The sequence below is a fragment of the Simochromis diagramma genome, unplaced genomic scaffold (genome assembly GCF_900408965.1).
Source record: "Simochromis diagramma unplaced genomic scaffold, fSimDia1.1 OVJJ01000703.1, whole genome shotgun sequence".
NCBI lineage: Eukaryota > Metazoa > Chordata > Actinopteri > Cichliformes > Cichlidae > Simochromis > Simochromis diagramma.
Window position 1 is genome coordinate 40,340 of NW_024386914.1, and position 17,216 is coordinate 57,555.

General features: G+C 37.9%; 2 long non-coding RNA genes across 4 annotated transcripts; both read left to right on the forward strand.

Annotated features, from left to right (window-relative positions):
* Positions 1–6,053: 6,053 nt before the first annotated feature.
* Positions 6,054–7,233, forward strand: LOC120736370. Of its 2 annotated transcripts, none has more exons than XR_005696483.1 (3): positions 6,054–6,268; positions 6,689–6,752; positions 7,110–7,233. It is a non-coding gene; the product is annotated as an uncharacterized LOC120736370 (long non-coding RNA). The 2 variants fall into 2 exon arrangements; XR_005696484.1 differs by having other exon boundaries at positions 6,717–6,752.
* On the forward strand, positions 7,227–9,068 carry LOC120736371. Of its 2 annotated transcripts, XR_005696486.1 has the most exons (3): positions 7,227–7,262; positions 7,629–7,719; positions 8,319–9,068. It is a non-coding gene; the product is annotated as an uncharacterized LOC120736371 (long non-coding RNA). The 2 variants fall into 2 exon arrangements; XR_005696485.1 differs by lacking the exon at positions 7,227–7,262 and having other exon boundaries at positions 7,326–7,719.
* The last annotated feature ends 8,148 nt before the right edge of the window (positions 9,069–17,216 follow it).

Below are 17,216 nucleotides of genomic sequence, written 5' to 3' on the forward strand. Positions count from 1 at the left end.
CAATATGCCCCTTTGGGGTCCATGCTAGGGCTGTGTGGGCCAATGTGGGTGTCACACTACTGTAGGCTACCTACACTAATCAAAGAGGGGGGCCAACAATGAGGTCCACTGTGGGCCCGCAATGTACCCACAGTATGCCCACACTCTAGAGTGTGGGCATACTGTGTCTAGGTTTTTCTACTTAGACTGATCTTCATCGAGGACCTGAACCCACATAAGTGGTAGAAAATGGATGGATTTGAGGTTTTGATTGAACTACAAAGATTGTAATCGTGTTTCCTGTTCTTTGGACTGTGTGTTTGTTTTCAGGCTTTAAACTAGTGCCAAACATCATCTACACTGGGCTGCAGCAGTCCACCAGTCCAACCACAGCCGCAATCCAGCCGACCCCGCCAACACCTCAAACCAGAGGACATCAACATGTTCAAAAGGATATTTTATGTCTATACCTGTCTAATTACAATTACAGTGAACCTAACCAAAACCTACATATTACTTAAAGGCACACACACACACACACACACACACACACACACACACACACACACACACACACTTATTTAAGACTAATACAAACATGCAGTTAATCACTGTTATTTGTGGGTTTTTTTTCACGTTTGTCAGATCCATCTCTTCATCCCACAGTAGAGATGTAGAGTTCATGTTTTGTAAAAGATTTTTTCACTAGTTTTTCTCGTGTGGTTCTGTGTAGGTTTCACCAAAGGTTCAGATAAAAAAAAAATTGGAGTTGTTCCATTTTGGTTAACCGATACACTTCACTCTTCAGAGCAAAAAATAAAGAATAAACCACAACCACAGACTAAGAACAGCATGGGCACTCTTGAGTGGCTGCAAACTGTGCAGAAAGCCTCAGTGCATGACGTATGTGTTTGAGACTGAAAAGATCTCATCTTTATGTACAAAAATATTCCAAGTAAACCGACCAAAGAAAACATTTTGAGTCTTTTTTTTTTCTTGATTTTCATGATTTGTATGATTGAAAAACTCTGGAGAGAAAGAAAAAACCCAACTCCAACAAGTTATTTTGAACTTTAGTGAATAATTAATGACATGAGTTGTGCTAAATTAAATGATGATCATCATTTTACAGTTAACCTCATTTTTACAAAACATCATAGTATTTGTATCAGTCTTTCTCATGGAAACTTTCTAGTGTCACACTTGATAGTTTAAGATGAAAACAAAGAGCTTTCAATTCAATTTTAACAACAACAGTTGCCTCAAGGTGCTTTAAATTGTAAGATAGACCCTACAATAATACATACAGACAAAAACCCAACAATCAAATGACCCAATGAACAAACACTTTGGCAACAGTGGTAAGGAAAAACTCCCTTTTAACAGGAAGAAACCTCCAGCAGAACCAGGTTTAAGGAGGGGCGGGGCCATCTGCTGCGACCGGCTGGGATGAGAGAAGGAAGACAGGATAAAGACATGCTGTGGGAGAGAGACAGAGGTTAATAACAGATATGATTCAGTGCAGAGAGGTCTATTGACACAAGCGTTCAGTCATAAACTGAAAACTCATAAATATGTGTGATTGAGACTGGGTATTTTCTGACTCCCATCTCCAGAACCAGCACAGAGTCCCTCCTAAAGCTCTGGCTCTGTAAAGCCAGAGGTGGATATGACGCACATTTACATTTTGCTGCCATCTGCTGGTAAAACTGGTAGCACAGTAGCTGCTTTATAAATGGCAACAGTTTAACCTCTTTAACATTTCCACTGCTGTCAGTATAAAATGTGGTGATTACCTCGTCCTTTATAGAATCCCTGTTCTTCCACTTATCCAATCACAGCCAGTTTTACTCACTAAAAAATGAAGCTCAGGGAGAAAATGCAAACTCCACACAGAAAGGCCAGAAAGGTAGATTTAAAATCAGGGCCTTCTTCCTGTGAGTCAACAATGCTAAGCACCGCACCACCAGCTGGCCTATGAAGATAATTACATTCTTTACCTTAGCACCAAACAGGTTAAAAGCAGTGTCAGGCTGTAAGCAGGTGAGTCTCATGGCCAAGGCCATGAACACTTGTGTAAATGTTATATTTTTGTCTTTTATTCACCCCTCGAAGGTAGAGGGATAATCAGTAAGCAGTCTAGCATCCACAGTTAAAGATGTCATGTTTAGATTTTGTGTGATGTAAATATGGAAAATTTTAATTCTGCTCCAATCATAGGGGTAAAAATAATAAAATAGGCCATTTTAGTATGCAACAGTCATAGGTCACAGGTCAGACATCAGCATAATGTAATAACGTCATAAAACTGGATGTTTCCATTTCATTATTGCTCTTCAAAGGGAGTTGTGCTCTAAGTGCTCTTGTTATTATGTTATTATTTCACATGTACAGTCCAGAAGCTTGGTGACTGGGTTTCATTATACCCCAAAAAGACAAAGTTAATACAAACATGTTAAATGAGAGAAACAAGCTGTTTTAAGAACTAAGTGGGCCCATAAAAGAGGGGAAATGAACAGAATTCTACATAAAAATTCTTAACAAAATATCATAACTCAAGAAAATGACCGGCCCAAACGACAGATAGCTCCACTTACACAGCCAAGCAGTGCTGTTTGGCTCACAAACACTGACCCCATTATGTGAACCTTTGAAAATCAACCGCAACAAAATAAACTTTTATTATTAGTGCAATATTTATCCAGGTAAAAAATCATCATGGGAAAAAAAGTCATAAATGTGATTGAAAATCAACATTTTTAACTACTGTGCAGTTGTACAATCAACTGCACAGTAGTGGACTCCATGGACTCTGTTTTGGAGAAAGTCCTAAGTGGACATAAGATGAACTGAACTGTACAGGCTTTCACTCTGGTTTGGGTCTAAGAAGGGGTTTATGCTTCTATAGTAAATCTTTGCTGTAGGTATGTCACAGCTGCATACCCTTGAAATATAACTATACGTCCTACTGACGCAGTCCGCTGAGATTGTTATTGCCACATTACCTTCTTCTTTAGTTCAGTTCAAATATTGTTGCCTCTGAAAAATAAACCAATAGAAAAATTATACACAACTTTTGACTCTAGATTTCTTATGTGTTTCCAGGAAGACTTTATTATGATCCATGATCATGTCCCATATTTGTTTATATCTATAGCTCCTTCCATTAGTGTGTGGTTTTGTGTGCACCCCTGTTTGCTGTTTGTTGTTAGATGAGAGCAATAGTCTTTGTAAATCATGAACTGCAAACACTCGACCACATTTTTGGGGTTGGTTTAAATGCAACAATCCAACATTCAAATTGTTCTTGACCAAAACAATATTAAAAACCATTTTATCTGGTGATACTCCCATATGTAAGAAAACTGAAAGGTCACCACACCAGTGCTGTGAAAGTTAACAGTCTAAAATGTGCAGTTTGCATTTTCTGCACTCACATGAACTCCAGTCCACCAGCACCACCTGTGGCAAACTGCCATAGCTTACAACCAGATTAACTTGTAACGCATCTGCACCTGGCTTTGTCACCACATTTTAATACCCATGTCATGCACAATACATTTGTAACTTTCATTCTTGTTTCTTACAAATTAACTATTAAATAGTGATTTATTCAGTTATCTCACACCATTTGGAACATGATGTTTTAGAGAGTAATATTTTGCTTGTGTTATCATGTTCTGTTGGCATAGACTGGTTTTGTTTTTGCTTAGGAAATAAATTCAATTATTTAAATGCCTCTGAAATGATGGGGCGGTGTATTTTACGTTTTATTTGTGTAACTATAGTCACCTGGGCCACTGGAACACTTTGGGCAAATATAGATGATTAATCAGCACAGCTGGAGAGAATTGCTAGTTACACACTGTCTGTATAAACTCAGTTAATTTAACAAACACGGATACAGCAATCAGTGATTAGAGAACAACTAGAGACAAAGTAAATGAGTAGAGACTGTGATTGGATATAAGAACGACGTTTTGCAACTGTGGACTTTTTTTTGAGCTTGTGTGATCATAATGAAGGTCCTCACATAGTTTAGCTTGCAAGTGAGAAAACAGCTCCTCTACTCAAGTTTAAACTGAAGTGACAAACATGCTGAGTGTAATTCATCATCTTTTTGAAAGTAAAAGTTAATAAATGATTCAATGCTTCTCAGTGCTTCCTCATAACACTATAAACTCACTGAGATGTCTTTCAGGAGCACACAAAACACATGAAACATAGTTTTAGTCTTCGAGTTACAAAGCCTGATTTTAAACCATCATATACTTTCTTTTGAGTCACAGTTATCAGCTTGGATATGTTTTTGTTTGTTTTTTTTTTCAAAATCAGGATTTGCAGCAGTGATTACTGAAGCTTTGTTTTAAACAGATATTTACCATTTACATCCCAGTTTGATCTTAAGTGGGCTGAACCAGTATGACTGTTGCGTAATAACCTGCATGGAAATTAAGCCCATGCTACCACATAATCAGTAACATTCATTGTACACTAACCATTAACTAAGGTACCCAGCACATACGCTTAAAAGTTAAGAACAAGTGTCCCATCTTCCCATGTGCTTTGGAGTTTGTACGTGCTTTGTCTCTAGGGGCCACTGTAGAATTGACGGAGAAGGCGTATAAGTTCATGCACTGCACTGGCCCCTCGAGTGAAAATACCAGGTAATAAAAAACTGCCTAGTGTCTGTGTACATGTCTGTGTGTGACACAAGGAAACTTTATAGACAAGTTGTCTGTACTCTTAAATACTTACAGAGACCAGTTGCTGGATTTTGCAAGACGACTGTTGTACTATTCATGTCTGATTCTAGCTGCTCGACTGTCCTGGGTCTTCTTCTTTTTGTTTGTTTGTTTGTTTTATGGTGCTCTAGATGTTGAAAGGTCTGGACCAGAGATGGGCAGTAATGCGTTACTTGTAACGCCTTACTGTAATCTGATTACTTTTTTCAAGTAACGAGTAAAGTAAGGGATTACTATTGCAAAAACGGTAATTAGATTACCGTTACTTTCCCGTAGGAACGCTGCGTTACTGCGTTACTAAAACCGTGATTTTTTTGTGAGAATGTCTCACGACAGTGATGTAAGCGAGTGCGCTGTTAGTGACAACAGCTGTGTGCAGATCAACAATGGATCATATATCGATTGTGGGAGAGAGTATGAGCGTGCAGCGTTTAAAGCGTGGAAGTACTGACCTTACTTTGAGTTTGATTCCATAAAAAGTGACAAAAACATTAGTGTCCGTTGTGCGTGGGAAGAAAACTTCTTTTTACAGCGAAAAAAACCCCTAAACTTCCAAGCAAGCACCGAGAGCGCAACGACGTAATAGGAAACTCACAGAGAAACTCGCGGATTCTTCAACTGACCGCTGCACACCTGCACCAGGGTAAACCTCCGCCTACCCTGCTCCTGCTTTACAGGTGAAAATAGAGCAACAGGACCGCTGAGTCTTTGACTTTATTTATTTTCTGCTGTGTTTTACTTGCATCTATTTGAAAGAGTGAGTGTAAACACAAAAAATATTTTATTTTATGTGCTGGAATGTGCAGAAAATAGGTTTAAATGTTAAACTAATTTATTCAAGTCAGACAATGTTGCATATAATTAAATTTTTGCTTGATGCATAAAGTTAAAAGATTAAAACTAATAAAACAAGTAAAAAAAAGAGACTTTTCCATTTGATTACATTTTGTATGATGGATTATGCAGAAAAAGTAGAATTGGGCTGAAAGATCTATCGCTTTATCACCTATTCAGGTTGTAAATCGTGTTTTTAAAAACTAAGTAACTAAGTAATTAATTACTTTTGAAAATAAGTAATCAGTAAAGTAACGGGATTACTTTTTTGGGGAAGTAATCAGTAATTAGTTACTGATTACTTTTTTCAAGTAACTTGACCAACACTGGTCTGGACTGCAAACTTCAGGGAGGTGAGTTCAGCATCCAGATGCTATGTTGACCTAAACTGACAGTATTGACAGTATCTTACCAGATGTGCACTGAAAAAAAGGGACTGGCCATCTCTTGGATTTATGTAAGCATCTTGCATGTATTTAACACAATTGCCTCATGTTTTAAAGTTAAATGTAACTATATAGTGTAAAAACTACATGATATGCAGAAAGGGTGTATTAAATTGTTCATATCATGTTCAGGTGAAGTAAGTCAATAAGATAGCAACGTTAAATCTCGTGAAACCACGCGTGATTTCATCTCGCGGGCTTTGGATCGTGGTTTAAAAAAGGCATCCATCTCAGTCAAGTCGAGCAGCCAACTCTACGTTTTTGGTATGTCTTGATTTTTTGAATTAATATTTACCATATTTCAGCCAAATGTAGTTAAACGTCTAGAGTGTCGCCATGTAACATGCTAAAAAAGAGCCGTTAGCTTATTTGCTGTTTTATCGGTTGTCAAAGAATTGGCGCTTTTTCATCTGAATTTGTCTTTGGCACAAGAGCCGTAATATCACATTAAACCTAATTACGAGGCACTCATAACATAATTTGGTTTTCTGTGTGAATAGATTTGCCAACTGACTCTTCAGTTACATTGTGTATTTACTGCACCGTGGTGTTAGTGAGATTTTGAACATTGAACAGCTTTAGCTAATATCATCAGCGACATTATGCTAGCTTACATCCCTACCCCTCCTGCCCTCACCTGCTGTCCTTTTGTTTTTGTTTTTGTTTTTTTTGCTGCACATTGAGAGACGACCTCTATTCTGCATTTCACCAGGAGTCAGCTGATGGATTGTGGGTTCAAGGTGTTATGGTAAGAAAGTATATTCTATTTTCATTTCTGTAACTTAATTATAATAGGTTTTTTATAATTATTAGGTGCATGCATACTCACCCTATTAATACAACTGAGAAATCCAAAATCTTCCATAGGTTTAACTTATACCTGTATGTATTGCCAGAAAGGTGATTACTGGACTCACATTAATGCACACTTGAACTGAAATGAGGTTGTAACTTGTGGGTTCTTGGGTTGCAAATCAGAAACAAACATCTTTGGATTTTTTTAATCCCATAAGATCTGGAAACACAGTTTTTATTCAACAAAACATTACTGATTAACCAAGCACAGTGCCTGCTGTTATTTCAAAATAATTTTATGTCATTTCAGATAAAATGCAGCATTCCAGTGCATCCCAACCTTGCCTTTACAGTCAAGGTTTCTGACGGAGCTGAGTTTCTCTCTGACAGTCTGCTGAAAGTGTTTGCAAAGTGATCGGGGGAACAGGGCACAAGGCTAAAGGATGTAGCTGCCATGATGACAGTAAGAACTTTAAAATTATTTAACTACAAAGTGTATATGTATTGCATTAGGTCAGTAAAAGATTTTTATGCTACATCCATTGAAACAGTCAACTATTACCTGTGAGTACTGATTCCACTAAAAGGATGCCATAATTTTCGTCATGCATTTACTGGCCCACTGAGAAAAATTTATCTTTTTTTAAAAATAAATGTTCTGGAAACGATATATCCATAAAGTTGATGTCAAACAGGAACTTTTGATATTGCTTTGTAGATGCTGGTGTTGCATGTTGACTGGTTTAAAAAGTCAAGAGTTTTTGTCTGGGATCATTTTCTTCTGTGCTACTGAAAAGTTCACAAATCTCTGTTTTCTTTGTTATAATAGTCAAGGATGACATTAATGCTCGGAGTCCCTCATCAAAGTGCTCCGCATCTGTGTGAAAGACAATTGCAACATCTTGGTGCAGGAGTTCATGGTGAGTGTTTTATGAGTAGATTGTGGCTTTGCAACATTTAAAAATGCATTTAGTTATCCACTTGATCCTCATTGGACTGGTTAGGACCAGTAGTCCTCTTTAATAATTTGAAGTTCACATGAGGCCTGGTAGTGAACTCGGCCGCCGGCCCTTGAGGCCCCACCCCCACCCCTGTATTAGGGTCACATCAGTGTGAAAAAACTTTAAATTTGTCATTCTAGTGAACCAAGGAAAATCCCACCAGTATTTACATTAGCTTTTGTTTGGAAAAAAAAAAAAAAAGACCAACTGACCAACAGCTAACCAAATTGTGGGGCTGAAAGTCTAAATTCTAACATCTTCTGAGTGACATAACCTGGATTTCTGATGGGCCGGTGTCTTTCTAACAAAAACTAATGTAAAGCATTTGAAATTATGTTTTTCACCCTCTCTTAGAAAGTCTGTTAGACCATGAATGGCAGCATGGCAGGCCACTCTTTGGCTATAGCTATTTACTATGTTGCTTGCATTGGTTTAAATTACTCTAACATTAGAACTGGTAGATTCAAAAGAGATGAGTTTAAAAAGGAATCTTAAAGAAATGTTTTGTGTTTAACCAGGACTTGACTGAGGCCACTGCACAGACTGAGAAAACTACAATGAACATCTGTCTCCAGAGATGCGCCAGGCAATGACTTTTCTGATGTTGTTCTTCAAGATCTGGATAACGTGACCTTTGCAGTAGCCATGCTGTTTGGACCTTTTTTATTCTTTCAACATGAGTTACCCATCACAACTCTGCTACACTTTTGAGGTGATTCAAAGGGTGGTAATGGAGTTGGATGCAACTCAGCTCTCAAGAAAAGCTCACAACTAAGACAAAACTGCTCCTGCAACAAAGCTCACTGTTATGCATGTGAGGTGACCAGCTCTAGGTGAGAGGACATTTAAATCTCACACTTGTTCTGCTGCATTTTTGAAGCTCAATTCCAGGAACGGATCGCAGGGTTCATTTTTATATACTCTGCAACTGCCATGAGGACGAGCTGTTTTTGTTGTTGTTTGTTTTTCCTTTTGCTCTGTACAAGTTCTGTTTGTCTGTTTGGCAGCATTTTTAAATTTCTCTTTGTATTTTTTCTTTCTTTCACTAGTGAAGAGATGTAGCGTGAACAGTTATACAGTCTAAATATCCCATATGGGTTGTGTGAAATGGTATTTTCAGTTTCATTCAGTTGAAGTAAAGAACGTTGAATATTTCTAAGTGTGCTGTTTTGAACCAACATGTCACAGTATGATCAGTGCTGTAATTTTTGACAGTCACTGTATCAATGTTATTTTTGCGTCTCTTGAATAAAGATTTTGACCTGCAAGTGCTAATTTCTTTAGTTATTGGGGTAAAATGGGTAATGTTAATAGGAAGGTGTTTGCCAATTCAGTAACCTAATTTAATGTTAATGGAAACTAACATTACCTCAAATTGTTTAGTTATAATTGTTGTTTAACTGAATCTTGACGTCAGAGGCCTTAAATAGAATGTTTTGTATTGTTCTTTCCCAACATTTTTCAAAAGAAACAGTTTAATTTCTTTGCTGTGATTGATTCCAGAGAACACGGAAGAACTGACATTATTTAACTGTTGATTTATATAGATTCAGTGGAGGAGTAATGTCAGTTTAATTCTTTACCTACTGTCAATGCAGTGAAATTAGACATTTTGTTTTGAAAGGTTACTGGTGGATGCCAGCAACCATCTTGGAAGAGAACAATACAATCTGTTATAAGGCCTCCATTTGAAAATTGTGTATTTGATACTAGAATATAATAGCAAAATGTAATTTGAAGATAACATGTAGTATTTAAGTGACCAAGTAGTATTGGGTAAAAGTTATTGAATGGTGTTGGGATAACGTGAGAAAATTGTGAAGGATTAAAATATTCCAAGAGCTCAAATTACTTCATCAAAACATGTTTAAGTCACATTTTATCAACACAAATTGCACAGGTTTATTGAACATGAATAAATTGTGTTAATTTAACTCAATTGTTTAAGTTGCTGCCAAAGCAAAACATCTGTGTGCAACAAATGTCCACCATTGAATTAAGTAAATCCAACAACATATTTTTTTCAGTGTGTAAACTGTCAACTCCATAGATACTAACACAGATTTAAAGGTTTTATTGATATAATTCCCACAAGAGGAGATAACCTACTGGATTTGGTGGACACAACCTGTAAAGGAGCACATAAGCCCCCCCCCCCGGGTCTCTGATCACAGAACCGTCGTGCTGAGACTTGTAAACACACCCAGAGTGAGAGTCACCAGACTAACACAGAAGCAGATACATGTGTGGCCAGAGGGGGGCGCCTATGCTCTGAAGGACTGATTCAGCACTACAAACTGGGACAGCTTCAAACAATCAGCCACCTACAATAACCACAGACACTGAGAAATACACTGAGGCTGTCATAGGATAGATCACAAAATGCACTGATGATCTCAGGAGGAAATATTAGTCCAGTGTCCATGAGAAAAACTTTAGCTGAGTGACAAATTAGGGTGGAGGTCCATCGATGGCTGGGACCTTCGATGGAACAGTGTGCAGTCCACCAGCATCAATCAAATCCCCCAAATATTCCACAGATGGAACTAAAAACTCACATTTTTCTTTGCAGACTCTCAACCATCCTGCTCTCTGCCTTTTCTCCCTTTTTGTCCTCCCCTCTCAGACTTTGTGGCGTCACCCAGGTTAAACGTTACAGTGAATAAAAGGCATAAACTGATCCGTATCATATTATAGCAATATTCAAAGTGCAAAAGCAAAACCCTTTAAAGCATTGTAAAGGAAGGTCACATGGAGTCTGATCATCTCTGTGCTATTTTAAGTTAGATCAGTTGTCATAATGGCAACAAGAAAACCACAAAGCAGTAAATGTAGCCTTGAATGCAGAAGGAAGTTGATTTAACTGCTGTGTCTGAGTGTTGAGCTCAGTCAAGATGAACCCAGCATCTCTTCAGCAGCTGCTCTGTAAGTTCAATCTTTCACTTCCAAATGCAGTTAACTGTTTTTATAGTATATCAGCTGAGTTATACAAGGGTGGTGACATATGTTGTGAGACAGAGTACTGTGCAAAAGTCTTAAGCCACAGTTTTAAGCATTAAGCTATTTAACACTGACTTATGAATCACAGATGAACCAGTGTTGTTTGTACGTAAAACGGAGAAATTAGGAAAGAACATATTTTAAAGTGTGTATTTTTAATTTGTATCTTGAAAAATGAAGGCTTAAAATTATAAACATTATTACAGGTGTGGCCTGTTTAATTCACAGGCAGATGTTGACACAGGGGGCTGTACCTTCTGTCTGCTGCCGTTCACCTCAGCTATCCCAGAAGTGGGAAACTGAACCTCTTTTATTTGTCTGTTACTGACACTGATTAGCAGCTGTCTGTGTCTCTGTGACACATTCATGATATTTATGGATATAGTTTTAAAAACAAAAACAGACAAACGAACAGCTAGAAAAGGCCTAAGCAGAAACTAAAAGTCCCCTAAAGGGGAGACGTGGTACCAGAAGGAGCTTTGCTGTAATGTGAACCAGCTGAAAACTCAGATTGACTGATATCATTTCTCTTTAGGTCTGAACTTACTGCTGTGCTGCACAACAAACCAAGGTCAGTGACCTCATCGTGATCATCCAAAACATCTCAAAGAGTCTCAAATAAACATTTTCTGCATCTTATTTTTAATGCTGTCTGCCACGTATAAACTTTCAATAAAGCTTGTCTCTAAAAACTGAGGCATTAAATCCAAAACCACCTTTTTTTGGTGTTTTTAATGACATTAATTATAACTGTGCGTCTGAGAGCACTGAACCTGCTGGATGGACTCTGAGGAGAAACCCAAAGACACCACAGAGGATTCAGTGTGGAGATGGGTGGGGGAAACCAGCTGGTTCTTCCTGTAACATCACCTATATCTTCATGTGGGACAGTGGAGTTTACTGGTGTGAGTCCAGAGAGGGTCCCATCAGTAACATGGTTAACCTGACAGTCACTGGTAAGCTGAGTGTGTGGAGTTAGTGTTGATGAAGCTGTGTGTAAATGGATGAAATGCTGTAGTTTGTCTCTGTGTTGAGGTGGATCAGTGATCCTGCAGAGTCCTGTCCTCCCTGTGATGGAGGGAGATGACGTCACTCTGCTCTGTAAAACAAAGACCACTCCCTCCAACCTCCCAGCTGCTTTCTATAAAGATGGCTCCCTCATCAGGAAGCAGCCTACAGGTCACATGACCATCCAGCATGTTTCCAGGTCTGATGAAGGCCTCTACAAGTGTGACATCAGCGGTCATGGAGAGTCTCCATCCAGCTGGATCACTGTCACAGGTGAGGAGCTTCACTCTGATTTCACCTCTTATTTCATCCACATATTCACCTGAACAGGTGGGATTCTCTCTGCAGAAAAACCTACAACCACACCCCCACCAACCACCTCAGCTCCCCCCTCATCTACAGTACTGTTCCCTGACTCCTCCTCCCTCCAGTTTGTATTCAGTGGTACTCCACCTGGTGGTGTTCTGTCCATACTTCATCTCCACTCTCCTGATGGCGTCTTTATATCGACACAGAGCCAAAGGTAACACTCTGAATCATTCTCTAATCAATCAATATGCTGATCGTCTTTTTATCTGAACTTCTCCTGTGTTAGCAGCTGTTATAATTTTCTAACATTTATAGGAAACTACATGCATGTCTCTGTGGTAAAGATCCCACCCAACCAGGCTGAGCAGGGATTGGATAATGACAATGAAGATGTCACTATAGAGCATCACTTCTGAAGCAGAGCTCATGCTCAGCTTCATATTGATAAAAACTTATTCCTGCTGTAAGGAGGATATACACCATGTGCTGTTTATGCATCACTGTAGTTCTGTGCAATAAGTAATATACAAGGCAGTTAGTTTACTTCTAAACCAAACCTGCAGTTGTTTTCAGATCATATTGGAAAAGACAACACATTTTCTGAGCAACTATCGTACCCTTTGACTGCAGATTTATTTATTTCTCATTTTAGGAAGACATTCTTTGTTTGCTGTCTCAGTGTCTCACTCATGTCTGAATAATGAGCTTCAGATTAAAAGATTTTAAAGGGAGACTGTTAGCAGGGCCACATAAACTTGAATGCTGTGCCATGCACATGAAAGATAACACGTACAATATAAAACTGATTTCATTAAAGAACCACTTAAAGAAAATGTTCTTTACTGGTGGTTACAGGTTGGTAGAGAGAATTTGTAGAACAGTGTTGAAGCTACAAAGTATTAAAAGATGCATTAACACACTGTTTGACTCTAAACCTGAGGTTTAGTGATAATTCGAAACAATGTACAATGACACCATAATTTACTATCCAGTCAAATTTGTGTCTAGTTTATACTTTACCGCTACTCTTACACTGAATGGATGCTTTAAATCCCAGAAAAAAATATGTTGTTCCCTGATCAAAGAAGAAATACATCTCTGTTTGGATAATGGCCCAAAATATGTATTTTTTTAAAGGTCATTCATCATAACAGAATGAAATACATGTATCATCCATCATTAATCAAGACAACTGGTTTAATGATGAGAACTTGAAAGAATTTTACACTATTTTTTTCAGATAGAGAAACTAATGTATTTGAAGATCAGACTCTGATGACTCATCATGGCAGAAAGGGATCCCAGTGGTGATAGGATTTAGGTCAAGAGCCCCATGAGTCTAAGGAGGTGGTGCCGGTGGTGTTGAAGATGAAGACTGAGGCTTGGATGGAGGTCTGGCTGATATCTCAGTGAGGCGGAGATGGGGAGGAGGTGGGTTGCACAAATCAGAATCTTACAGTATGAATGATGGAGAGCAGAAATTTAAACTACGAAAAGTGGAGGCTGATTAGTCCAAAGAAAGCAGGCAAGAAGATGATTGGACGGGAGTAATGGTGACAGTATTGAGATTGACGGCTACCACATGGTAGTGATGTAGAAAATGGAAAAGCAACCCAAACAGGCAGATGAGTGATTCCAGATCTCTGCTATTGAACTCAAACATTAGCTTCATAACAATCAGAATGAAAATGCTAAAATATAGACAGAACTTCAGAACTTTAGCAGTGTTTTCCTCCACTCTGTGTTTCTGCACATCTCACAATGCTAAGATGTCCTAATGAAATTCATTAAAAACATAACATACATTTTTAAACCAAGAAAGAAACCAAGAAAAAACAAAAAATGTTACAACTTTAAAGAGTTACATCATCATATTTGTGCTTTAAGGGGACAGAATATAAATTCTCAACAATTCTCTAAACCACCACAAGATGGCGCTCCAACACAAGGAATGAAATCATTCCTGCTCAGGCAGGTCAGCAGTCACATGTACTACACATCTAATTAACTTCTGCGCACCAGAAACATGGTTTCACAACTCCTTCCATTTTACACAGTCACACAATATAATGTTCGAAAACACATCAGACATTTAAGGAAACAAACAAACCCTGAACAAGATTAACAAATATCAAATTATGAGCCAATTTTAGTGGTAATTACTAATTAGCAAGTTAACTAAAGTGTCAAAATAGAGATCCACTTAGTTCACAACAGCGCTCTGCTTTGGAGTCAGACAGTCCGTTAGGATAAAATCCCATGAAAGAGCAAGGGCTGCTGGGTAATGAAGTCCCAATAACATAATCTGGACTTTTTATGCAACAAATCTGAGTGAGGCTTTTGTCTCAAATTCCAACTTCATACCAAACCAAATGCATAGAGAAAGTATAAACAGCGTATCGTCAGTGTCGAGGATGGAGATCAACCAGGATGGCTGTGAAACATCTGCTGACATCTTGTTGAATTTAATGGTGTAAATCCACAAACAGCAGCAGGTCATGTGATCACATCATGTACATTAAAAAAACATAGTGAAGCTCACATTAGAAATTATTATGGGTTTTGATTTGTTTCCCTGCTGAACCACTAAAGAGATTTTAGGGTTCCCCATCTGCTGAATCCCAATTTAAACCTTGACTGTTCTAATTTTACTGTTTAGGTTTGGAGGTGAAGTCACCCTCTGCCCTCTGTAAGCAACAGTAAATACTTATTTTCTTTTACTGCATGTCTCCTACATAACACACTAGCCCCATTTTTAAAAATTATAGTTCAAATTGTAATAGTATTTGTATTCTGTCGTAGTAATATTATTATATTAATATAGCACAGGTTCAGTTCTCTTTGTACAAAATAGTTCGTAGAATCTTCCTTGAAGGAGCCCTTTTTACTTTCTTACTTTGACTACATTACAGAGTCTGTACTTTTTCACTTTGACTCAAGTAATAAACTTACTTAGCTAAACTGAACATCTCTTCTCGGCACAGTAGTAATACACAGTACTATTTTCTATTAACACTGCTACATTTGTATAGTGCTTCTTTGCTACACTACCTACATTCAAATATTGTACAGGTGTGTAGTTTAAGCTGCTTAAATAGCAATGCATTGTTTGTGAGACATGTATGCCACCCCAACATGATCACAGCTCCATCCTGGCCATCCTGTGGAAAATGTTATTTTGTTTTCATTGCAGTTTAGCTTCCCTTTTAGCTCAAGTTTTCTTAGTTATTCTAATATTTTGCATATATATTGGATTCGAAAGTTTAGAAAAAAGATACAACCACACACATTTTCATCTCATCACCCATGTTTGGTTGACAAATCTGGCCAAACTGAAAGTGAAAATATTTTTATGATTTGTAAGGTCAAATAATGGTTTCAGTGGGTTTTATTTTTATTTTCTAAAGTCAAGTGTTTGTTTTTAAAGACAAAAGAGAAGACAAAAGTGTAAATGAAGATGATAATAAGCTAAATTTGTGATTGTGTGCCTCTAAAAATTTGGTTAGTCTGTGAAAAAAAGCATTGGAAAAATATTAAAGTTGTTTTCTACTACAAATGTTGCTGAAGCTTCGACCTCTTCTGAGCAATAACTCAGATATTTCTCAGCAGCTTTTGAGGTTGAAATTTTTTTTATTCATTAATTCTTTTATGTCATGTGTCCCCAAGAAGCATTTAAGACAGAGAAAATATTAACAGATCAATATCATAAAACACTCATTTAAAATAAAATTTACTATTAGATGACAAATGATTAATGTCTTAGTGGATAATGATCAGAAGCTGAGTCGTGTTAAGCCAGTTTTGAAGTGTGTATTTGCTCTTAGGTTGAGGTCTGGTGAGGGGCTGGGGTTGATGTAGTACCTGTACTGGCCACCAGGCGGCACAGACATCAAAGTGGACACAGCCTGTTTACAGAAGTCACAGGTGAGCAGGTAAGAGGAAGGACAGCTAGAAGGAAGTGAGTTTTTCCACTGTCTCAGCTGTTGGTCACGTCATGTTTTCTACTCTCTTTTTTTACAAACATGAGTTTTGCCCCAAGACTTTTGTAGATGTTTTAAATCTAAATGAAAGTGAAATTTGAAGCACAAGAACCAGTTAGACTCAAATATACCTGAGAAATATTAAATGTTTGTCTTATATTAATGAAATCACAAAGCTGCAGGTTTGTGCCTCCTGATAAAATATATTTCTAGAGAAGAAAAATCAAACAATAAATCAAACAGGACTTCAAATATTATGACGCAGCAGTCTGGAAAATTCCTGTCCCACCTTATCAGCACCTTTTGTCTGAATGAAATTACTGTTTTTAGTTTTCTTTTAAAACATTCACAGAGGAATGAACTGAAAATGTAGCTTAGTGATGGTATACTGTGGGTGTATGTCGAGGTTGTATTGAATCAGACTTCATGTTTGAATGCAACGACCTGTTAAACCTGCTGCCTGGGCTCTTTTCATTTAAGCACCTCCCACAAACACAGCCACTGTTCTCAGTACTGCTGAAGCTGCCGGGCTCTAAAAAAGTCCCGCCCTCTGTGTAGAAGGAAGTCATCACAACATTTGGTTATTCAGACTTTATTCTGACTGAAACAAGGCTGCAGGCTCCAAACTCTGTTTCACAGGGACATGCTCAGACAGTTTCACTTTAACTCAGTCACAGTGTTTTCAGGTTTCTGTGTTTGTACATGCAGTGGGTTCATTCACACGCCCACACATCAGTGTTTTATTTTCTTTGGACTGATTCCAGATCAGATTAAATCTGCATTGACTGGCTCAACCGGTCAGAGGTTGAGCCAATAAATACTTTTTAAAAATCAAATATTAAAACATTTTAAGCCTATATTTAAAAAAAAAAAAAAAAAAAAAGCCATGGTAAAAACTTGGAAAAAAAAATTAAGCCCATTTTTCAAACCCATCCGATGGTTCTCAGGCTGGATATTTGGCTCTCCTACCATAAAGTGTAGCCTAACCTATCTAGCACGTGTGTGTGTGTGTGTGTGTGTGTGTGTGCGCGCGCGCGCGCGCGCGCAATAAGAGAACATAACATTCTCACCTGTACAGTAGCTGAGTGATACATGTTTATGTGTTACAAACTTTTAAAA